At 42.0% G+C, this 24,598-nt stretch overlaps 1 long non-coding RNA gene across 1 annotated transcript in view; it reads right to left on the reverse strand.

Moving 5' to 3' along the window:
• The window catches only part of LOC310675076, a 275,570-nt gene extending 263,273 nt beyond the window's left edge, over positions 1 to 12,297 (reverse strand). The window contains exon 1 of the long non-coding RNA XR_014509925.1: positions 12,080 to 12,297. This is a non-coding gene — a long non-coding RNA (uncharacterized lncRNA). The remainder of the gene's footprint in view (positions 1 to 12,079) is intronic.
• Between the last annotated feature and the right edge of the window lie 12,301 nt (positions 12,298 to 24,598).

A 24,598-nucleotide genomic window follows, 5' to 3' on the forward strand; every position in this document is an offset into this window, starting at 1 on the left:
TCACAGAACATTTGATCTGATTTATTGTATTTCTGTGCAGCTTTTTATTCAAATGAATCTCAGAGCCGCTTACAAACAATAAATAATAATGTAATAAAACATAATAGAGCATTACAAATACAACAGAGAATCATAGAATTGTAGAGTTGGAAGTGATCACAAGGGTCATGAATAATAATAATATTTTTAAAAAATTATTTATACCCCGCCTATCTGGCTGGGTTTCCCCAGCCACTCTGGGCGGCTTCCAGCAAAGCTTAAAAATACATTAAAACATCAGTCATTAAAAACTTCCCTAAACAAGGCTGTTTATGAATATGAAATAATTAGGAAATCAGCTCCAGGTGAACTGCCCACATTGCTCTCTATAATCAGGAGGTCCATACCCATTTGAGGAAGTCCGAGAACGGATTGCAAGTCGTTCCCTTTGCTTGCCAAAGGGGAGGGGGCTTTAGCTTGGGATTCGAGCCAATAATTAAGTCATGGACAGTCACTTTCAGCCATTAAGTGAAGCCAATTAAATATTGCTCAGGACCAAAGGTGATAGCTGTGGAGAACAAAGTTGTTAAAATGCTGCAGCGAGATCCTCTCATCAGGATATACCTGACAAGAAATATACCTGATAAGAAATATGTGCAGTCCAATATCAAAGCTTCCCCTTAAACAATACCCCAGCTTGAGTCTGTACAGCAGCCTTAGCTTTTGCAGCTGGAGTCAGTCAGGGCCCTCTCAAGCCAGGTGGGAAAAGGCCTACAAGGTAGGGAGCAGGTCTTCCAGGACCGACAGCTAATTGAGGACATGTACAAAAGGTTAAAATTGCTAAAGGTAACATAGTGTTATGAGTTTGGGAAGGGGGTAAGCTGTATGCCTGAGCTGAGTCCCCTTCTAATTCCTGGATCCAGCACAGATTCAGTTCCTGGAATAGCCACCTTAGTTTCCTGGTGAAGTAATGGTCCTCTAAGTATGGGCCTTTAAGGTAACAAAGGAAATGGCTCTGTGCCACACAACAAACTCTCTAATAGTTAGAAAGACAAAGGCCAGAGTTGAGAGTTCAGTTATGTAAGCTGGAAGCTGATAAGGCTGAAGGCTGGGAGACAGAGTTATGCTTGATTTCTGTTGGAATCCAAGGCTGTGGCTATGAGAGAAGCAAGACCCTCATGGGGTGTTAATACTGTGAACCCTTCCATCGCAGGCTCAGGTTGTATGTATGTGTAAATAAACCATATGCTGTCAACACACCACAGTCTCCGCTGACCCTCATTCTGAGGAAACCAAACCCTGGATAAGCCTCTGGATTCTTGCACCGCTCGGAGATTGGGATGATATGCAACAATATAAAGTGGCCTGTAGTCAGTTGTCCTGCTCAAGTATGTGAAAAAAATTGATAGCTTGCAAAATTGCAATGAGAATGTCCAGTGCCTTGCCTGGCAACACCTATAACTTTAATTCATAAAGAAATTGGGGACAGACTTCAATAAGAATCCAGTCCAAAGGAACTAAACATGCAGATAACTCTGTCTGGCACTGTAGTCTTCAAATGTGGGGTCCAGAAAGTTAAGTTCTGTTGCCTTGAGAGGCGTTCTTCAAGACATGATAATCTTGTTTAAATATTTTCTGTCTTTATGAACTTGAAAAGTTGGCAGTTTTTAAACCAAGGAATAGGAGGAAAGCTTGTTCCTTTGCGTAAGCTAAAAGGTGGTGTGGCTGGACTCCAGGAAAACAATTCCAGCCATTAAAGAAGCTGAAAAATGTAACAGACGCAGACTGTGCTGTGGATGCTGTTTCTTCTAAGAGGTATAGGCTACGTATTAATTGCTATTAGCTTGAGAGAACAGCCAAGGCCATCATAATAAATTCTTACTTGGAGGACACCGTATGCAGAACAGAATGGAATGTTAAATATGTTTAGAAGTTACTTCACAAGAGATCATGCTGCCTTTGGTGCTAATGGCATTTATTCTTGGCACATGCATACATAGGGCAGAAATGCATAAAAATTATAGGTTTAATTAAAGCCAGGCTTAATTGCTACCTCTGCCTCATTAGGAGAATGGAATAACTTGTGGTGGTGTTTTGGTATCCCCAGCACAGGGGTCGATAGACTTCAGGGTTGCAGGATCTACGTTGTTTTTGACTAGAACCTGGAGATCCACCAGATGGAACCTGGTGCAAAAGGTAGACACATAAATAATTCAGAGCCAAGGAATCTGTTTTTAGTACTAAAACTGAATGGAGCTGACAGTCCTTCTACACAAAAATTTGTTCCTGCCTCCTGCCCTCTTGAAGCTTTCTTTATTTCCTCACTATATTGGGGGGGGGGGGGGAGAGTCTTTTGACTACCTTTGTTAAATGATTGAGAGTCAGGAATTCTTACCGATCTAATGTAAACAATCCAGATATCCTGATCTTGATGGAGGAGGCTTCCATCCATGGAATTGCAGAGACATACAGATCAGAGCATGAATTAAAGTTACATGATGGCCCCAACGCAAACAAGTGTAAAAGCAAGATCAGCTGGAACTTAATGACTATAAGAAATGCTTCAACAGATGCGTGGCATGTCATGAAATTCCTCCTCTCTCCTGGCTTTCTCTACCTCTGCCCCAGTGTTCAGTCAGCCTAGTGTGCCCTCTGAACATGATTAGTCCTCAGTGGGCTGTTTTTGAACAGAATGTGGACACATTGATGCCTGCTAAAAACTTTTATTTCTCCCTCGATTTCTGTGGGCATCATCCCTGGAAATATTGAAAATAAATAGCTTCTCAGAGTGAACCAGGTAGATCACCGTCAAGACAACCAGATGATTCTACCTTTTTTTGTTTTGTTTTCTTTGCGGTTCTCTTCCTTTTCTCTTCCTTTCTCTTCCTTTTCAGCTGTGTCCCTTACAATAGTCAGACAGCATTCTACGAGCACTGAGGGTGCTCAGTCTTCATCCCGCTGTTTTTAGACTCTTCTCCCCTTAAGGTTATTTCTTTTTTAAAAGATTTACTTTCACAAACGACAGGGGTGTCCTGAGTCTTTGCTCCCTCTTGCACATGGGTGGTGCGGTTTTGGCTATGTAAGCGCAAACATGTGAAGACTTCACATCCTAGGAAGCTGCCTTACACCAAGTCACACCATTGGCCCATTTATCTCACTATTGTCTACAACGTCTTGCTGTGGCTCTCCAGATTTTTATATCTGTTGATGCCTTCTGCATGCAAAGCTGAGGCACCGCCCTTCCCTGTAATAGATTTGGAAACAAAATTGCTTCAGCTATTTCAGTGAAACTAACCACAGGAGCATACAAATGTGTTTAATGAAGGCCCAGTGTTTTTTTAGAAAATGGAAAAGCTTTGGGAGGTTGCAGAGTTGAGAAGTAGCAGGGGTAGTAGGAGTACAGTGGTACCTCGGGTTACATATGCTTCAGGTTACATACGCTTCAGGTTACAGACTCCGCTAACCCAGAAATAGTACCTCGGGTTAAGAACTTTGCTTTAGGATGAGAACAGAAATCGTGTTCTGGCGGCGCAGCAGCAGCAGGAGGCCCCATTAGCTAAAGTGGTGCTTCAGGTTAAGAACAGTTTCAGGTTAAGAACAAACCTCCGGAACGAATTAAGTATTTAACCCGAGGTACCACTGTATCTGCAAATGTAAATACAGTACAAAAACTTGTAATGTTGGGGAAACTGCTTTGGGAGATTTTGAGCAGATAAATGGGAGCCAAAGTGTTAAATATCTCCCTCTCCCCCAGCTCCATCCACTCAGAATTGAAGCCTCCTTTCATTTTTAGAACTATTGGGGCTTTATTTTATGCATTTGCATGTAATGTTTAGTTTTGCTCTACAGACTTATGCTAGAAAGCCATAAAGTGGGAAAACAAAATTCCAACATTATTTTGAGGTCAAACTAGTATATAAATCCAAAATATTTGGTGGGTTGGCAACAGAGCAGTTTGGCATCTGAGATGGTAAGTGTCGAGCCAATCCTGAAGGTACACATAAATAATTTATTTTAAAACTTTCAAATGTAAATTTGATCAATTTTATGGAAGGTTTTGACTTATTGTGAATAGGCAATCAAAGGACCGTATCAAGAAAAACAATTAACAAATGAATGCTATCAGCACATTCAGACAAGCATCCTTGGAGGCTGGAAGTGGGTTTTGGTAACTCAAAAGTAGGCCATGCATGAAAACTGGTATCCCCGCGCCAAATGGGATTGTGCTGAGATTTCCTGGCAGGTTTCTACTTGCAAATATACAACACTGAAAGAATCAAATGAAAAAATGAAGCAATTTGATAAACACAGCCAGATGAATTATCCTGCCAAAAATTTGTAGAAAAGATGTCCCTACAGATAGAATGTGTACTTATCTGCGCCTTATCAGTATTAAGTGCTAGGAAGCTGAATTTCAAACATGTTGCTAAGCACTTGAACACACTTTAATGACTTGTCCAAACAGATTGTGCTACTTGCACTAACCTTATGATATTTAAGCCTTAAGGTTACTATAAAGTATTTAAGTGGAGAGTGTGATTAATGGAGATTGTAAGGGAAAGTTGGGAAAGTGCTCAAGGGAGGAAAACAGGAATACACGAAATGAAAACATATACCCAGTGAAAGCGGAAGACTGAAAGGAGAAAAAGTACATACATACATAATTTTATTTGTTTGCCACATTTCCACATTTCAAACCATGCCTAAGACGGCTTGCAACATGAAAAATACGTAACTGCAACATAACAAAAGCTGTCATGAACAATAAATAAAACATTAAATACAGAATCAAACAGAACAGTTTCCATATAAATCACAACAAAATCTAAAATAAAAATACAAAAAAACCCAACAGCAGCAACACCCCCCAACAAAAAACTTCAAATAAAACCCCAGCCAAAGAGTAAGGAAATGGAATCTAGGATGTCAGAGCTATTGGGTTGGTAACTTTTCTTTTTGGTTAATGTTTATGTCTCTGATTAATTCTCACATTGCTATGCAGATAGACGTTTTAGAGCAAGGCTTAAGTGCTGACAAAGACAACAAGTGGTTGTGATTCTAGTTTAGTAGTGATTAATCATACATGGCTGGAGGCCTGCAGCAGAGCTTTTGGCTGGTGATTTCAAATCAACAGAGGAGCACCAGCCATAGCCACGCCTGCATAGCCTCTCATCTCTGCTTGTTCTCTCTCTTAGTTTCCTTACATTCTCAGACTCTTCCCTTTGGCCTTCTCCACCCTCCCAGGCCTTTGCTTCCTAGGCCCTGCTTTTGCTTTGTTTTCCTCCAGGCTTGCCTGTCCAGCCAGCGGCAGCAAAAGACCACAAGCAACTTCTGTGACATTAGAGCAACTCTGCCAGTCATTGTCTGAGACTTTATTGGGCACCGTCACTAAAAACACGCTGTCACTTAATGTATGGCCACATACAGATTGCAGCTTCTATGCTACTGAAAGAGAAGCACAGCCATTCTAGACAGGTCAAATGTATTCCATATAACCTGTGTGCAAACACATGACCATGGACTAATTGACCACGAACCATTGGGCTGCTGATTTTGGGTTGTTTCTTTCTGCAGCTGGTTTGCTTTGGACAGTACAACTGAATGAAATTTCATGAGTGTATACTTATGTATACTTGGCAATCTTCACACGATGCTTTTGTGGCGCTTAATTTATTCCTTTGACTTTCCTGTGACATTCCCCCCCCCCCCAATCTTCTGGATGCCATGCTCCTTCCTCATGGTTAGGATTGAATGAAAGGTCGATCTTCATTTCAGCATAGGATGACTGAGAAGCATTAGGGAAAAGGGTGATTGCTCTCACTGATGATAATGAAGTGATATTTTCCAGCAGGGATCTTCTCCCTCCTGCAGGAGAAAAGAAATGTGTGATGATGTTCTTACCCATCCACAAATCAGATATTTCTCTGTTGTGCTGATAGAAAACCATTTCAACCAAAACAGGCAATTAAAGTGCTTGTAATCCACACATTGTCTGCTTTAAAGAAAGAAATCATCGAGCCGGGTAAACACCTGCTTTCCATAGGGGGTGAACTCCAGGTTTTTGTTTATCATAATGTACATGGGGTTGCATGTCTCAAATATGTTTAGAATAGGCATTTGTCAGTGGATAGAATATGGCAAGTGGACCAGAAAGTCAAACCCATATTTTGGAGAATGTAACTGTTGCAATGTCCTGCACTGCCAACATTTCATTGGAACAGTTTTGCTTCTGATCTGTTGAGCCAGCTTACAGTAAACTGGAGCATGGAAGAGGCAGAGCCAAGGCTTGACTTATAGCCAGGCTCGTGCACTGTCCTGCTCAGGAATGCCACAGGCTCTGTTTTTGTGTGTGTCACGTGGCTCCTCTTGTGGCATAGGTTGGCCACCCACCTGTTTCAGTCACTGACTCACCAACATTGTCCAGAGGGAGAGAGTAGTTGAATCTGGTGGCTACAGATCTTAGCTGCTGCTACCTTCCTCCCTTCCTGCCCACTTTGTTTGCTGCTGCTCCTAGCAGCTCTTGTCATTTGCCTGTCTCTTGGGCAGCCAGGTGCTTGGTAGCTGGAGACAGCAACTGGCACACAAGGAAGATGGGGAAGAGGAAACGAGAACAATGGTGGTAGCCTCAAACCTTGGGAGGAAAGTGTTAGATGGCGTCTTGCTGATCCCACTCCCCAGACAAAGCCACTGACTTACACCAAGTCAGGCCACTGATCTTTCTAGCTCAGAAGTGATAGGATGAGCTGGGTGCTCCATCATCCCCATGACTAATGTCGGGTACCCCTGGGCCTGGGGTACCCTGGGCACCAAACCTAGGTATGGAGAGATGGGGGCTGCTCCTGATCCTGCGCTGGAAGGGAGGTTACTTGCAGCATCTCTGTCACAGTGCCTCATTGGCTAGATGGTATTCATACTTTATACCTCTACTATATGAATTAATGCTATTTTTTATTGTTTATTGCTACCGGGAGCTCGACTGAGATTTTTTTTTTATAAAAGCAAATCACCCCCAATTAAATTGTGATGTATCATTTCTCAGAAAGCTTGTGCTAATGTTTGGGGGTGTGAGTGCTCTGTCAAAATTGCTTTAAATATTATTTATATATTGTATACTGCTATTCCCAGAAGCAGCATTAATTGATAAATGATATAATTCTAGCCTTGAGAACCAACAACAGGAAAATAGTGTAGATTTTCTGCATTTAAATAAAATACTAATGTATGTATTGGCCATGCACAGTTTCTTTGCATGCGTTGCTTAAAAGCTATTTATAACTGCTGACTAATGTCCAGTGTTAGTCATAAAATATATTTCCATTACCTACGATCATCCATTTCAATATATAGCCATGTTAGCAATGATTCCCCAAAATTAAAACACCCCTCCCCGCAGCCCTGACAAATGTCAAAAAGAATAATTGCTTTTGAACTTGATCCCATGGATTCTCATGATTTTCATTTTTTCAAGCTTGACTCTTTGAAAACAGAAATGCAGTTACTCAGCATACCAGGGTTTTTTGCTCTTGGAAATAAGTAACACATTTACTCAAGCTGGAAAAATGAGTAATCACACCAGCTTATGCACTCTTTGATTGCAAAGAAATGCTTTTGTTAACAACTGAAGATTCAGCCTGTTGACAACATCTGGAGGTTGATAGAGCGGACGGGAGAAGGAACAGTGAAGTCGAAGCATGCAGAAGAGCATTTGTACACAGTGCATTTATCAAGAGACAAACTTTGACAAGGTGCCCCATGATATTATTGTAAAGAAGCTGGTAAAATGCGGTCTTGACTATGCTACCACTCAGTGGATTTGTAACTGGCTGACTGACCGGACCCAAAGGGTGCTCATCAATGGTTCCTCTTCATCCTGGAGAAGAGTGACTAGTGGGGTGCCACAGGGTTCTGTCTTGGGCCCGGTCTTATTCAAATCTTTATCAACGACTTGGATGATGGACTCAAGGGCATCCTGATCAAATTTGCAGATGACACCAAACTGGGAGGGGTGGCTAACACCCCAGAGGACAGGATCACACTTCAAAACGACCTTGACAGATTAGAGAACTGGGCCAAAACAAACAAGATGAATTTTAACAGGGAGAAATGTAAAGTATTGCACTTGGGCAAAAAAAAAATGAGAGGCACAAATACAAGATGGGTGACACCTGGCTTGAGAGCAGTACATGTGAAAAGGATCTAGGAGTCTTGGTTGACCACAAACTTGACATGAGCCAACAGTGTGACGCGGCAGCTAAAAAAGCCAATGCAATTCTGGGCTGCATCAATAGGAGTATAGCATCTAGATCAAGGGAAGTAATAGTGCCACTGTATTCTGCTCTGGTAAGACCACACCTGGAGTACTGTGTCCAGTTCTGGGCACCACAGTTCAAGAAGGACACTGACAAACTGGAACATGTCCAGAGGAGGGCAACCAAAATGGTCAAAGGCCTGGAAACGATGCCTTATGAGGAACGGCTAAGGGAGCTGGGCATGTTTAGCCTGGAGAAGAGGAGGTTAAGGGGTGATATGATAGCCATGTTCAAATATATAAAAGGATGTCATATAGAGGAGGGAGAAAGGCTGTTTTCTGCTGCTCCAGAGAAGCGGACACGGAGCAATGGATCCAAACTACAAGAAAGAAGATTCCACCTAAACATTAGGAAGAACTTCCTGACAGTAAGAGCTGTTCGACAGTGGAATTTGCTGCCAAGGAGTGTGGTGGAGTCTCCTTCTTTGGAGGTCTTTAAGCAGAGGCTTGACAACCATATGTCAGGAGTCGTCTGATGGTGTTTCCTGCTTGGCAGGGGGTTGGACTCGATGGCCCTTGTGGTCTCTTCCAACTCTATGATTCTCTGATTCTATGAACCAGGAAGCAAAATCGCACAACAGTAAAATGTACTATAATGGGCTAAAGGATTGGGTGGTAACAGAAGCAGTTCCGTCAGGACTGGGGGTGGGGTGGGGGAAGCCACAGGTGTTGAATATATGTTTAGATATTATTTATTTTGGAGCATTTATGTCTATTAAGATAATTCTCCAGGCAGCTTGCAAAATATTTAAAATAAATCAGTAGTGCAGCAGTTACTAGAGTGGGGTAAAGGTGTATGCATATAAAGTTCTCCCCTAGTTCTCCAGTGTTCCACCTGCCACTCTCCAACTGAGAGAGTTGCTAGCCTCTCCTGGTAGCCAGGTGTTTGTCCCTTCAGACTTTCCTTACTGGTCTGCTCTCTCTCTCTGCGCCTCTGGTAGCAGATACGTTCTAGTCAAGATAGGATACATCAGGCCCAGGGACCAAATATGGTCCCAGCTCCTGCCAACCTAGCAGTTCGAAAGCACGCCCAAAAATGCAAGTAGATAAATAGGTACCGCAGTGGCGGGAAGGTAAACGGCGTTTCCGTGCACTGCTCTGGTTTCAGTGTTCTGTTGTACCAGAAGCGGCTTAGTCATGCTGGCCACATGACCTGGAAAAACTGTCCGTGGACAAACGCCGGCTCCCTCGGCCTGTAAAGCGAGATGAGCGCCACAACCCCAGAATTGTCTGCAACTGGACTTAACTGTCCGGGGTTCTTTACCTTTACCTTTTACATAAATTGGCATGTGCAAATTTTATGCAATTTGTGCCCCAAGGCTTTTAAGTATGTCCTATGTAGACAATGAGGCATGGGGAAAAAGCTGATCTGACCTAAGCAGCTACATTGAAAAATTTCGGCAACCACCCTCATTGAGCATGAGAAACTGGAATGATGAGGGATGGTTGCAGTTTGGGATTTTACCTAGCCTCTCCAGCCTCCAATGATGGGTAGTGGTAGCTCTTGTCCTTGGAAAGGCACAGTTCCTATTACAATCAGCTGAAGCTGGTTAGCAAGGTGGAGGCCACCCCACTTTCAAGGTGATCTGCGGTGGTGTCTTGAGGTATCCAGTCTTTATCTTAATTGAAGAATTTTAAGTAGACTCCTAAAATTCAATCTTAATGTTCTATCAAGCTAGTGAGGTGTAGTGGTCAGAATGTTGAACTGGGACCTCAGAAACCCAGGGTTCAAATTCTCACTCAGCCATGAAACTCATTGGGCCACTCACCATCTCTCAGCCTAACCTACCTCACAGTGTTGCTGTAAGGGTAAAGTTGGGAGGGGAGAGACATATATACCACCTTGAGTTCTTAGGAAGAAATGTGGGAATATAAATATAATAATAAATAATCAAAAACTGTCTTCCAACAGCAAAGCCGCAGATTGGATAAGAACTTTTAATTATTATTATAAGCCACATGTTGAATCCGAACTTTATTATTATTATTATTAGGAACCCTACAATATGTTGGAATCTTGGTTCTGCCTAATACTGAATGCTCCGGAGTCCTCCAATGAAGTACTGAAAATGTGCTTCCATCCATAAATATGAATAGCCTTTTTATTCCTTTGAGGTTACTCATGTGGATAAATGTTTGCATTGACTGGAACTAAGTGATGGCAGGACATAAATTTTATTTGTCTTTAGACCTAAATTATAAGATAGCCATAGAGAAAACTATAACCGAGCTGAGGTAAGTTAGCTTAGAGTTGATTTTAGCAGTAGAGGGAGCCAAGAACTAAGACAGGGTCGGTGTTGTTGTTAATGGAGTTGTGAAGGAGAGATGGGGCTGGCTAAAAATGCAAGGGCCAAAGACCTAAAGTTCCTTTACCCATCATTCTGCCAGCAGCAGAAATTCCCGTTTTTCTGTTGCCTTTTTCTGAAACTTTTCCAGCTCTACAGTGTCACTTTTGAATCAGTTAGCCAGAAATTCTCAAATATTTCATATATGCACCATAATTTATCCGCTGTTAAACTGTTTCAGATTAATTCCCTTTCTTTATGATTCTTAACCCTGAATTTTTCTTTACTGCTGCTCCAGTGCAGTAGCTATCTATTATGACCCCATGATCAGTTTCTAGCTGATTGAGGACAGAAGTGTACATGTGGATTTATGATTTAAAAATGAAACAAAACCCAGTGTGAGTGCACTCTTAATAGGCCATTTTTTGCAGCCTGTTTTGCAGATCTCCACAGTTTACCTAGGATTTTATATTCCTGTGTAATTTGATGTCATCTGCAAATTTAGGCTGCATTATACTAGCCCCGCCTGACTCATGATCATTTATGAGTTAAGTAGCACTGGTGCTAATACACATCCTTTGGGGAGCTTGCTATTAACATCATCATTCCAATTGTCGGTGTATCCTTGGGCTTTTTTAACCAGCTGTTGATCTATAAGAGGGCCTCTCTTAGTATCACTTGACTTCAAAGTTCCCTTAAGACTCTTTGATTTGTGGCTTTGTCAAAGGTTTTCTGAAGGTCAAGTATACAATAGGGATGCTCAAGAAATTTGATTTCTGTGAATTCCACTGCTAACAGACCCATACCTCCTAGATTAATGTGCAGATCAGAACATAATTATCCCTCAGATTTTCCACCTATCTAAATTTTGCTGTGTAGTTCTTGGCTCCTAATACGTACCAAAATATATTTAAAATGTGAATTTTAGTGTAGATTAGATTTAGAAATTTGTATATTGGGACAAAATCTTAGTTAAATATGTATTTTTATTAAATGTATACATATTTAAATATCTTTTTTGGAGATTAAAACAACATTTGCAGAAACAGCACTGGAGTGGGCTTATAAATGAGCACATGTGTAATTGAAAACATTAGGAACTGGTGCAGAGGGGTGCTCTTAGCACTGGTGTCACCTCTGCTGACTATAAACAGGAGGGATGAGATGGCTGGGAGGTCAGTGCTAAACTCCCTGTTGCCTCGCCTTTCTCAATCTCAATTAGCCTCAACGACTGGGATGCCAGGAGGTGAGGTGTACTCTGTTGCCCTTTCTTGTTGGCTGATCCTGATTGACAGGGACTGAGAACTGCCTGATCATTCCATCCCTCTTATACAGCAGGATAGCAGTATCCCTAGTACAGTGGTACCTCGGGTTAAGAACTTAATTCGTTCTGGAGGTCCGTTCTTAACCTGAAACTGTTCTTAACCTGAACTGAGGGACTGAGAACTGCCTGATCATTCCATCCCTCTTATACAGCAGGATAGCAGTATCCCTAGTACAGTGGTACCTCGGGTTAAGAACTTAATTCGTTCTGGAGGTCCGTTCTTAACCTGAAACTGTTCTTAACCTGAAGCACCACTTTAGCTAATGGGGCCTCCTACTGTCGCTGTGTGATTTCTGTTCTCATCCTGAAGCAAAGTTCTTAACCCGAGGTACTATTTCTGGGTTAGCGGAGTCTGTAACCTGAAGCGTCTGTAACCTGAAGCGTCTGTAACCCGAGGTACCACTGTATATACAGTACAGAGCACTTCACACAACGGCTCTGCTAATAGAATTTTATTCATAATCATTCCATCACAGCAAGAACATGGAATAATAGCCTGCTGTCTGGTAGGTTGTCCCATCAAATATTAAGTTCCCAGTTTTGGAAATGTTAGCATTTCATTTGTGCCTTGTGCCTGTTCTTTCTTGGAGCTTGAAAATATGGTAGCTGTGGGGCAGAACAGCATCAGTAGCAGCACTGCTTCAAAGTGCCTTCAGGACTGTGTTTCCTACACAGTTCATTTTAGATGCGGAATTTAGAAAGGTGTCACTTCTCTAATTTCATTAGAGTGATATGTTACAGTTTCTGAAATGTGATCTTAAGCATAGAGTGGGAAAGAGTGTCCAAAGTTCAAAAGCCAAAAAGAAAACTGAAGCACAAAATTGTCCATAGAAATTATGAAAAATCCACATCCTCCAGTTTACATTCATGTGGCTCCTCCTGCGTGAATGAAACTCAAGAAATACCTGTGGCACAGTTCTGAAATTCCCTTTTAGGAACCCTCATTTCAGCTTTTATAGGTTACTTTTTGCTACTCTGTGGTTTCTGGACTGTTCCAGCAACTTCCACAGCAAAAGCAAGTTTTCTGTTAACATGCTAGGACAGCATATGCAACCTGGAGCTGAAAGGCAAGCTATGTTCTCTCTGGCACATGCACACACTCTTATGCTCCTGACTAAGCAAGTTACATTGCAGTTATATTTGAAGTCGACTATTTGATTTGTGAGCAGGAAATAACGGGTTTCCGTGGTAGGATCACTGGCTGCAAACTCTCAAATCTCTTAAACCCTGAATAAGCCAGGCTATGACCCCTCAAAACATCACCTAAACCTTGTAACAGAGCCATACTGTATATCATCATCATCATCATCAAACCTTTTATTGGCATCACATACAAACATCCATAGTAAATCAATGCAGAATTACCACCTCCCCAATGTAGCAGAACATTTGCCAAATGAAAAGAGGCAAAAAAGTCTAATGTATAAAGTCATACTGTATATGAGACTGTCTGGTCAGTCTTTTGCTTACCTGGTAAACTAGCACCAGAAGTAGCCCTAAGACCTGTGAGAAAGGGGAAAGAGGCTTCCCATAGAACAACTGGTTTCCTGATTATCCTATCCATGTGTCTCTCAGTTGGGATGGAGAAGACAGGCAGGACTCCCTGAGTGTCTGATACACACCCTTGTCTGGGGATTGAGAGAAACAAGGCTTTACAGGCCAAGTGGGTGGAGGAATTGAAGGCCAATGGATAGAGAATCTGAGCACTAGAACCCATGGAAAAGAAGGGCAGCCCTCCTAGGTCTTCGCTGTAGTCTGCCATTGGCTGTCTGCTCCTACCATAGGTGCCACTACCAAATTCTCCTTAGCCTGCTAGACAGCTGACTACTCTTCCTGTGCACCTGAGTGAAGCACTATTCCCAATGAGTCATCTAGTCCAACTCCTGCAGAATCTCAACTAAACCATCCATGACAAATGGCCATCGAAACTCAGCTTAAAAACCCCCAGTGGAGGAGAGTCCACCACCTTCCGAGGGAATCTGGTCTACTGTTAAACAGCTTTTATTACCAGAAAGTTCTTCCTAGTTTTTGGTTGCAATCTCCTTTCTTGTAACTTGAATCCATTGGTTCAGGTACTACCTTCTGGAGCAGGAGAAAACAAGCTTTCTCCATCCCACATGTGACAGCCCTTTAGGTAGTTGAAGATGGCTATCATATCTCTTCCCTGTCTCCTCTTTTCCAGACTAAACATACCCAACTCCATCAACTGTTTCTCATAAGGCTTAGTGTCTAGACCCTTGACCATCACATGCAGATCTAAGACCAACTCCATATACTTTTTTTGTACATTGTGGCTCATTCTAGACAACCACAGGTAATGAGTTTGTTGGACCTGCTTCCTCGAAAGTTTTCAGGCAGCTGGATGGTCAGGCATCCATTATGGATGTATTTATATATAGTAAAGGGTCTCCTGACCCAGAGGAGGGAATTGGATCAGCTGTCCTGAAGGTTCTTTATGAGCTTCTCTATGAACCCTAAATATTATCTAAAAACATCAAACATTAATCCAGTTAAGGTTTTCTTCTGTGCTTCAGGAGGAAAAAAATGATAGTAGAGAATGTGAGGAACATGAATAAAATGGCTCCAGCAATCCAGCTAAAATGATCAGGAACATATGGGGCCAACGCTGCTCAAAGAGATCCAAGTTTAGTGGGACAACTGCTTGATGACTAATGCATTTTCTTTAAAAAAAAAAAAAAAAAGCTCTTGGTGCTTCTGCACCACAACAACAGATTTTGCAGTGCTAGAAACCTTCTGCCAGATGGATTGCTCAACCCTTGGAAGGAGCTTTTATCCCCACACATAGTCAATCATTGCAGGCACTGTTTGCAGGACAGCCACATGGAATGTAGCAGTAAGGGGGTTTTTTAGTATGCTTTTCTGAAGAAACATGGCAAGGAACATTGAATACTCTAAGGTATAAGGCATGAATTCACTGGCCTATGATTAGGGTCAGTATTTTTGAATCATATAGCACACACAGGATTAGATCACTGATGGAGACAGAGCAAATGAGAAAAACATAAACTTATTTTGGATCTGTATAAGACTACGCTGTTGGCCTATGCATACAACAAGTGCTACTCTTCAAAATGCAAGGTGTCTTTCTTTCTTTCTTTCTTTCTTTCTTTCTTTCTTTCTTTCTTTCATGCTGATGCTAGTTTACTTTTCTCTCTTGGATCTGGTAGCCTAGACTGGCCTCTTGGCCACCCAGGGCTTGGAACTGAAAAAGGGTCCCAGGTAGAAGCAGACGTTTTGCAGAAGCAAGAATCCTCTCAAATGCACTACTAAGTTTCTACCCTTCAATCTGAAGGGAAATGGTGTGGAGATTCCTCTCTTTCTTACTTGTGGATCCCAAGTTCCTCAATGTGTGCTGGCTCCACCCCCCCCTTTAGCTGCCAGAGTGGACCTGAGTGAAGCTAGAGAAGAGAATTCTGTTTTTTTGTTCTGTGTGTGCTTGACTTTCCTCCAAGTGTAAAGATTCATGGTGGTTTTCTTGTAACAATTGGTTGTCCCATAGGGTGAGAATGTGAGGAGGGAGGACAAAGTCCAGTTGTGCTTGTGCTGGACATGGTTCCACCATATAAAACGATAGGGGGTGGGGAGCTTAGCATGGGGAAGTGCAAATTCCAGTCATAAAAGTGGCATCAAAAGTGGAGTGCAGTCAAAATAAGTGTACTGAGTCTGGGTGGTGAATATGATTGGTGAGAGCTCTCAGATTTCTGGAATCATTCCATATTGTGCAAAACACGTAAGAGGGTTTTTTCACAGTGAAGATGATTTATTGTATATCTTTGTGGTTTATAAGTCACTTCCTGTGTGTTGAAAAATAAAATTTACTTGCTGCAACTTTCAGTTCTGCAGGAAACATATTCTACTGTTGCCTGCCATACTGTCCTGTCATGTGCAAATCCTGAACAATGAAATCAGTGGGCTTTAGAGCTTTTAACTTTGCACTGGATGTTTTGCAATGCTAAAGACAGATTCTCACCATCTTTCCATAAATGGCCGTAAGATGCAATCTCCTTGTCGGGGTACAAGATCAGATACATATTTTAATGAGGAAGGTCAGGAAAACAACAGAGGAAAGCCAATCTGCAGAGAGTAACCATAGGTTATACTATTAAACTTATAAATCTGGGTATATTCTAAATAGCTTGGAGCATGATGACATAATATAATTTTAAACAATTAAAACTGGTTACTAATTGATGTGTGGGAAGGATCAAACAACAGGGAAAGGAGCATTGAGTGGCATATATAACAAATGAGGGATGCAGGTGGCACTGTGGTCTAAACCACTGAACCTCTTGGGCTTGCTGATTGGAAGGTCAGCAGTTCGAATTAGCTTCTGCCAGCCTAGCAGTTCAAACATATACCAGTAGATAAATAGGTGCTGCTGTGGCGGGAAGCTAAACAGTATTTCTGTGTGCTCTGGATTCCGTCGCGGTGTTCCATTGCGCCAGAAGTGGTTTAGTCCTTCTGGCCACATGACCCGGAAAGCTGTCTGTGGACAAACGCCGGCTCCCTCGATCTGAAAGTGAGATGAGCGCAGCAATCCCATAGTCACCTTTGACTGGACTTAACCATCCAGGGGTCCTTTACCTTATATAACAAATGTTGTCACTGAAAAGCTGATGTAGATAATTCTAGAGTTGCCAGCAACAAAATTGAGTTAACAGATGCAGAAGTGGGAGGCTAACTTTAGAAGGAATAATCATTGAACCTCACAATGTGTGTGGGGGGGGGGTAGACTTGACAATTATAAGTTAGGATACTTGACAACCTCCATGCAGGATGTTTCTTAACCGCTGGCAATATGCTCCAAGTTGTCTTGCCGTGTGGTGATCGCCTAAAATCCATCTCCAGCTTTGCCAGTGTAAGGGCTACCATGTTTTCCTTTACTTTTGTTCTCTGCCTTGCAAGGGACCTGTGTCCTTTCTCAGTGCTGAACCAAGTAGCAGCTGCCTTCCATGGGGAATGAGCCCACCCTTTTCTCCTCCTGCTGCATTTGGTGCAACCTGGTGCCAAGGTTGGTACCAAGCATGACCTGCCCTAGTTAGGTTTTACACAGCACCTCTCCCATTCCTTTAACCCTGTTGGCATTTTTGGATTGTAATGCACCAGCAATGCTACCTAAAATTCAAGATAAGTAGTTCTCTCTTGTGTGTTTATAGTGCTTGATTCCTCTGGTCACCAGTAGATGGCTGTATGCACTTGGGTAAGAAACTGCTTTGTTGCCTTTACAAGGCACAGCTGCTTTTCTTTACTTTCATGCAGTAAACTGAAAATAGGACTCAGGGGTCTCATTGAATATCACTTTAGTTTAAGTGTATTATCATATTATACAGTGTGTCTGAGGAAACCCTTAAGCATTCATTGTTTGGCTAATGATGCATGGCAGCATATTCAGAACCCCCTAATGAGTTTAATGTCACATTCTGATAATAATGTTGGAGCATCTCTGGCACTTGGTCTGATTCCTGCTATACAGATGTTAACTCTGCAGCTCTGTAGTGCCTCTCTTTTTCAGGTTTCATATTATAAGAGCGACTGAATTTCTGAAGTTAAAGGTGGTTTAATGAAGGATTCAGAAATAAGGGGCTGGGAAATTACAGTTTTACTATTGTGGGGCTTTGCAGAAGCCACTTGTGACTGCATAGAGAACCCTTAAAGCACAATAGGAAAGATGAATAATCTATTCTCCTGCTTTCTTTGGGCCAGGAAGATTTATTTTTGACCACTTACTATATTGCAGCAGAGTGATAAGACAGTTTTCAGAGAATGGGGAACAGGACACTTTCCATCTGCTGCTGTCACCTAGGGCTCTATGGTTGTTCTGTGCCCACACCGGCATTCCTTTGATGAAATGGCCGCTGATGATAATAAGCTCTTCAGAGACTCTGATGCTGCAGTATTGACAGCCTTGTAGCAATCTGTTGACATCACTGTGGTCATAAAGGAAGAATGGGGCTCTTAGCAAGCTCTGTTCATGTCACACTATATTGACCTCTCTTTCAGAGCTGTTGGAAGAAGGAGTGAGATAATGTATGTGAATTGTAGAGTTGGGGTGGTGGTGGTCTTGTAGAATGCACAATGCGGAATTCCCAGCAGATAGCCATCCAGCCTCTGCTTCAAGACCTTCCCCCCAGGTAATTGGTTTAATTGCCCTGCACACTCCTGATTAGCAGGTCTTCACCTACCTCCCCTCCCCTCCCCTCTGCAGCCCCATCTTGCACATGGACAGGGGTAGATGAAACCCATAAATTTTGCAACTCAGTTTACAGTTGATCACACCACACACAATAAAACCATACAACCTCAAACACACAAAATATTACTAAAATGATTGCTAGATAAACAAAATACCCAATGTAACATAGCCCGGATAAAACCAAACTACTATATATTACAAGGAGTGTGGAGAATGGAGCAGGCCCCCAGCCTTACTCGGAGATGCTGGGAAATAAATCTGGGCACAGCTCACTCAGTTAATCATGAGACTCTTAATCTCATGGTTTGAGCCCCATGTTGGGCAAAAGATTCCCTTCCAGCTCCATGATCCTATGATCCTTTTGCATGCACATCCTTTGCTACTGAGCTATGTCCCCCCCAAATGTTTAAACTTTCAGAACTGATTATAGAAACAGTCAAGACTCAGGGCTATATATATTGGGATGAGAAATATGATCAACATTTATACCTTGTGCAGGATACCTTTAGGCCTGGTCTGAGTGACTGGTCCACTGCCTGTTCCCGATGGGGTTGCATTCTCTGCGAAGGAGCAGGCTTGCAGTCTGGCAGTGCACCTAGATCTGTCACTACTGCTGGAAGCCTAGGTGTTTTCATTGGCTTAGAGTGCTTTCTGCCAGCTTCAATTTTTATGCCAACAATGATGATTCCTGGACAGGGATGTGCACTGTCTGCAAGATTTGACTTTTATCTGTAGATTAGGGAGGCAGCCCAATCCATTTTGAAGCAGCTCTATGTCTCTGTGTTGAAAGAATTACACTGCCTGCCTGTATGCTACTGGGCTAGGTTTAAGATCTAGCTTTTTTTAGTTCAGAAAGACCAAACGAACTGAGGACCAGCTTATCTTAGACACCTTTTTGCCCCCTGTATCACGGCCTAGTCCTGGCACTCAGCTGTTGAAGTCTTTCTGGCAGTGCCACACGTTCAGTGTGTGGTTAGTGGCAACAAGGCCTTTGATGTGGTGGCACCAACATTATTGAACCCTGTTGCCTTGGTGAATAGATAGTTACTGCTCTGTTTTAGAAATAGGATGAAGACCTCCCCCCCCCCAAAGCCTTCCTCAGCTGAATTCTTGGTTTTAGTTTCGAGGCCAATAGCTTTAGTTTATATTAAGTGGTTTATAAATTCTTAAAACAAACAAATAAGCTTTGTAGCAGCAACTGTTTAATTTGTTGGGTTTCTCAAAATTCAGAAGCAAACAGTGAAGATAGCTGCAGTGTTCCATGTCAAACACTTGTATTTAAATAATTATGAAAATTAATCTCAGCTTCCCATGAAATACGCTTAAGGTGCCTTCTCAATTTAATATTGAAACAATGAACAGAAAAAGAATGGGTCACCGATGAATAATAAAAAGTATCTCTGGAGAATAGCAAATAAGATGCTCATAGGCCCTGTCCCTCAGTACAACTCCTCTGGCAGGGGAGGGGAATAATAGGGCGTCAGGGGGAGATCTTAATAAATAGGCAGCTCATATGGCAACAGTCGATCCTTCAGTTTAAGTTTTAAACACCAGCCTTAAAACAATTTGGAGAAGTTGAAAAATATAAGAGATTGTTATGAAAAAGCAAATGAAAAAGATTAAATTTAAAGGCTGTAATCAGGTAGGGAATTCTCCTGTACAAGTTGCAATAAATGTTTGACAAAGAGACACAGAGATTGCACCGAACCACTTTCAGTGCCTTTCTGGAGAGCTGGCGGGGGGGGGGGGGTTTCCGGTTTTGAGACATGGAGGGCTGCCCTGGAGCCTAGAGACAGTCCTAGGACTTCCAGCTGCATACGCGCGCGCGCACGCACACACACACACACACACACACACACACTATCTCTGGTATGTGTGCTACAGGCTCATTTGAATCACAGCCAAAATAGTTTACTGGGACCAGATGGAACTTGGCAGTTCTTTCCATTTAGCATTCAAAGTGGGATATTTCAATGTATATAAAGTAGGCAATAATTCGGGAATGTTTCCTTTCTCACTTCAGATAGCTTGCCATTTCCTCTTAAAGTCTCAAGAGCCAAAAGGCACTATCAACTTATCACTTGCTCCCAAACAGAGGACAGAGCCAATTGCTCTTGTAATTTGCCTTATGTAATGTTTTTCTCTTCCTTAAATATTAACATCAAATTGCTCCAGACTTTTTCCTGTGTTACAAAGACATCTATAAAATTAAACCCTAGAATTGAGTAAGTAAATTAGCCAAGTCAGCATCCTGATTTCAAGTCAGTATGCATTTAATGAATCTAGAAAACTCCATCCCTCATCATCTCAGGACAAAAGACTTTAGTAAGGAGCCAAGAAAATTGAAGTTTATTTAAATTCTCTGAAAGCTAGCTTTAAACTAGCTTTCATGAGTGGTCTTGCCCAAGTCCAAAAATAAACCCTACAGGAGGATTTGAGAGGCCACAACTGTGAGGTGGAAAAACACAACCAAGTGTGGACCACACTGCAAACATACTTTGTATGCCAGTCTTCCCTCACATGGGCCAAAGTAAACTAGAGCTCAGTCCACCAAATTCACTGTGGCACTTTCTAATGCCTACTAACTGGGTCTCTGTGCAGTGGCTTGAAGGCCCACTGTGCCACAAGGGTGGTTTAGAGGTGAGCCACCTGAGGTCCTCTAGATGTTGTGGGACTCCAACTCACATCACTCCCAGCCAGCGTGGTCAGTGGTCATGGATGATGGGGTTTGTAGGCTGACAACATCTGGAGAGCAACAGGTTCCCCATCCCTGACAAATAAGTCAGTCAGTCAGTCAGTCAGTCAGTCTAGGCCTCCCCATCCTGATGACGTCCCTTTTTGGGACGTAGCCAAATGTTGTAATAAAACCAGTTGTTCAATGTGTAAACAAAGAGACATATGCCTGCTTGGATGTTGCATACTTTGATTTGTAACTCCTTATTCTCTAATCTATGATACAAGGCAATAAGTCTATTTTATTCTCTGGTGAGGAAAAATGATATATTTACGTAATTATAGGCCAGGGATGGAGCTGGAGTCCTGCTTCCATCAGTCCCAGCCAGCAATGGATAATTGGAGCTGAATAAGGTCTGGAGAGCCATGGGGTCTCCATCCCTGTTACAGACCTTTTATAGTACAAGTTCTCATGTAGGAAGGCTAATCCCTCATGCATACTATAGGATCCTGGGCTGAGCTCTAGGCCACACAACTTCACTGATGTCAGAGGATCAAGCTGTGAGTCAATTCAAAGAGATCTTTAATTTTTGTTCTTGTTTACACTATTGTGCTTAATTATGAAACCTGCTTTAGTTCTACCGCATTGGGGCCTGCTTTGTAGTAAACATTGCATTCTCAGATAATTAAATCTGAATGTACTTCAGCCTCTTAAGCTACAGTGGGGGAGGGAGATGTGCTTACGATGACTTGAATAAATGGAAATCACCCCCACTCACCCTTTTTCTGGTGAGCAGATTGATTGAATTTATGGAGCTATTGTTAACTGTTTCCTGCAAGACCTCTTGCTACTTTCTTGCTGTCCCAGCAGACCTTGAGCAGGTATAGAGAAAATACACGGCTGAGATTCATTTGGATTCTGTCAGAAATAAACTGTTGTGAGCTTCCAATAAAACATTTAACTTTTTACCAACTATAAATTCATAGGGTTGTATGAATATGAAGCCACCCACTGTTAGGGGGCAGACTTCTGCCAGTGCAATGGGACTTATTCTCCCTACCCCCCCCCCCCGTCTGCTCCAAGGGGCTGGAGAAACCCCCAGAACAGATTGGGCAGGGCAGGGAGAGTTGAGGGAGGGGACACCTCATTGCACAGGCGGAAGTCCTTGCACCAACAGGACAACTTCATTAGATATAACCCAAAGAATTTTTCTCAAGAGATTATTGTTTTCTTTAAAGCTTTGTTGCATCTGAGACCACTATGTACAATTTGGAGATTGGGGTGGGGGGGAGTGATAAGTACGAGCATCGTTTAGTTTGTGATATAGTACAGAATTTGAAATTGCATGAACTTTCTGAATACTGCTTTTGTGATGGTCCGCTTGATACATGGTGTAAAGCAACTGCCGGTTGGAGTAGACTGGAGGAAACTGGGCAGGCTGGAGCCCTAGTAAACCACAGAGCAAAGGCTTTTAAAGAAGCTTACGGTAATAGCTGCAGTAAATCTGAGCATCTGCAGATTCTGAACCAATGATGTTTTTCCATAGCAATTTGAGGTTTTCAAGCTATGCAGATTATGTTTCATTAGCAGATTAAAAACAAAAACCAGCCATATAGAAGTTGCAGGGAAGAAACCCAGCCCAATTAATATTGTTCATTTCATGTGAATGAGGAACATATTGGCTGTGTTCACATGTCATGGTTATATCATAGTTTACCATGAACATGAACATTGTTGGTGTTTTGCTGCTTGCCTAGTGAAAGCAACAAACCATGACTCTTGGCGTAATGTTATGTCTGAACCAGGGATCATGATTTGTTTCACTCAAAGCATGATGTGAATCCAAGGTTTGTTCTTGACTCACCAATCATGGCTTGTTTTGAGTGAAACCAAGCATGACTTTCATAGACATAAGGCAGGTATATATTAAAAAGATTTAAAGCAATAGGGTAATTTCCACCCTTTGGAAAATAGAACATTGTCAATTTTTGACTTAGGATTTGCTGTGTTATCTGTCTTTTGGAACTGAATGGTTTGCAGATGGCGTTCAGGAAGTGGTTTCTGTATTTTTGGAATGTGAATGTCATTCTTCACTAGTAACTTGGATTTGATCTTCGTATGTGCACATGTGCATACACATAGAGGAAATAAGAATACTTCTAGGATTTGTGCTTGACCTCAAAATATCACAGGCTGCAGCCATTTGGAAGGCATAATTCTTTCCAGTTAAAGGAATGTATAAAAGCAATTGCTGTTGCTGTCATGTTGCTTTTGTTTTTATTTCTATTTTGTTACTCAAAAGTAACTTGGAAACAGCCTGTGGCTGTATCATAACTCATCACAATTCTTGCAGGAAAAGCCCAGTGTCCTATTTCTAGTTAGCAGAACAGTGCCCTCTTGTGGAACAACCTACAGAGTCAGTGTTGACAGCAAAACGAAATCTAATTTTACTATGTAGCTATGAACACCTTATGTAGACTTCTGCATGTTCATTCTTTGAATAAGAGTTTATGATGCAACTGCCCAGGATAATTTCCAAGAGAGAATTTTTTAAACTGTAGTTGATGGACTTACACATTCAGCCTGGTCATCATACAAATGAGAGCAGTAGTCTTGAACCAGCTGCTTACCAGCTACAATGGTACCTTGGTTCTCGAACTTAATCTGTTCCAGCAGTCCGTTGGACTCCGTTCAAAAACCAAGGCACAGCTTCAGATTGGCTGCAGGAGCTTCCTGCACTCAAGTGGAAGCCGCATTGGACGTTCAGCTTCCGAAAAACTTTAGCAAACAGGAACACTTATTTCCGGGTCTGTGGCGTTCAGGATACTTGGGGCAATTGTTATTCTGTGGAATATTTCTGCCATCTGCTTTTTAAAAAATATTCTGTTTCTATAAATAGTGTATTTTTATTATGAACTGGTTACCCAAAGGGGTGTCAACAGACAAAAAGATTAAACCAGTAGTGAGCTACCAAAACATCCATTTGTCCACTGTAGGAAAGAGGATGCTGGACCTAATATACTTTTAGCCTGAGTTAATAAGAGATAATTTATCACACACCAGTGAGTTTTAATCCTCAGTTTGGGAGTCATTGCAATAATATAGTCAGATGGCTGGGCCCAGGCAGCCTAGTGGAGGTAGTTGACTGTGAATTTGGCAGGGATGGGGAAAAGCAGTTTGAAGTGAATGTGAACTCTTACAATGATTCCAAGCCTGAACTACCTGTGCAAGCCTGCATCTTTGATTGTCACCACCACCATCCAATAATAAATAATTTCTAAACAATTTACTCCAGCCCTTCTCTTTCTTTGCAAGACTCTTTTTCACATTTCTAGCATTATGGGTAAACATGCTTCCTGGGTCAAAAGTAATTTTTGTAGCTTTTAAATATTTATAAATGGCCCAGAGGACTGTGGTCAATGGACAACCTAAACAGAAATAAATAAATTCAAGTAACATGTAAATCCATGAATGCCAGTTAGGAGACATTTCTGTAATCTCCAAAGCCACAGAAGGAACACTGGAGATCAGAAAAGAATCAACAGCTGATATTCATGACTTCCCTGCTCCTGCTCAGCCTCTGCAGATTCAGCAATGCTCTTCGCTAAACCCTTTTGTGCGGATAGGAAAACTCTGGCCCCCAAAACTCAATGAAGCCCTCCATTCCTCTTTACCTGTCCATGGAAATCTCCCAAGGCCACTTCCCTCACTTGGAGCTGCTTTGCACCCTCCTATTCCTCTTTGTTGTCTGGATGGTGGACAGAGAGGAATGAGTGAGTAACTTAACATTTGTTGCTCCACCCACTATTTTCTT

The sequence above is a fragment of the Podarcis tiliguerta genome, assembly GCF_965153285.1.
Source record: "Podarcis tiliguerta genome assembly, chromosome: 3".
NCBI lineage: Eukaryota > Metazoa > Chordata > Lepidosauria > Squamata > Lacertidae > Podarcis > Podarcis tiliguerta.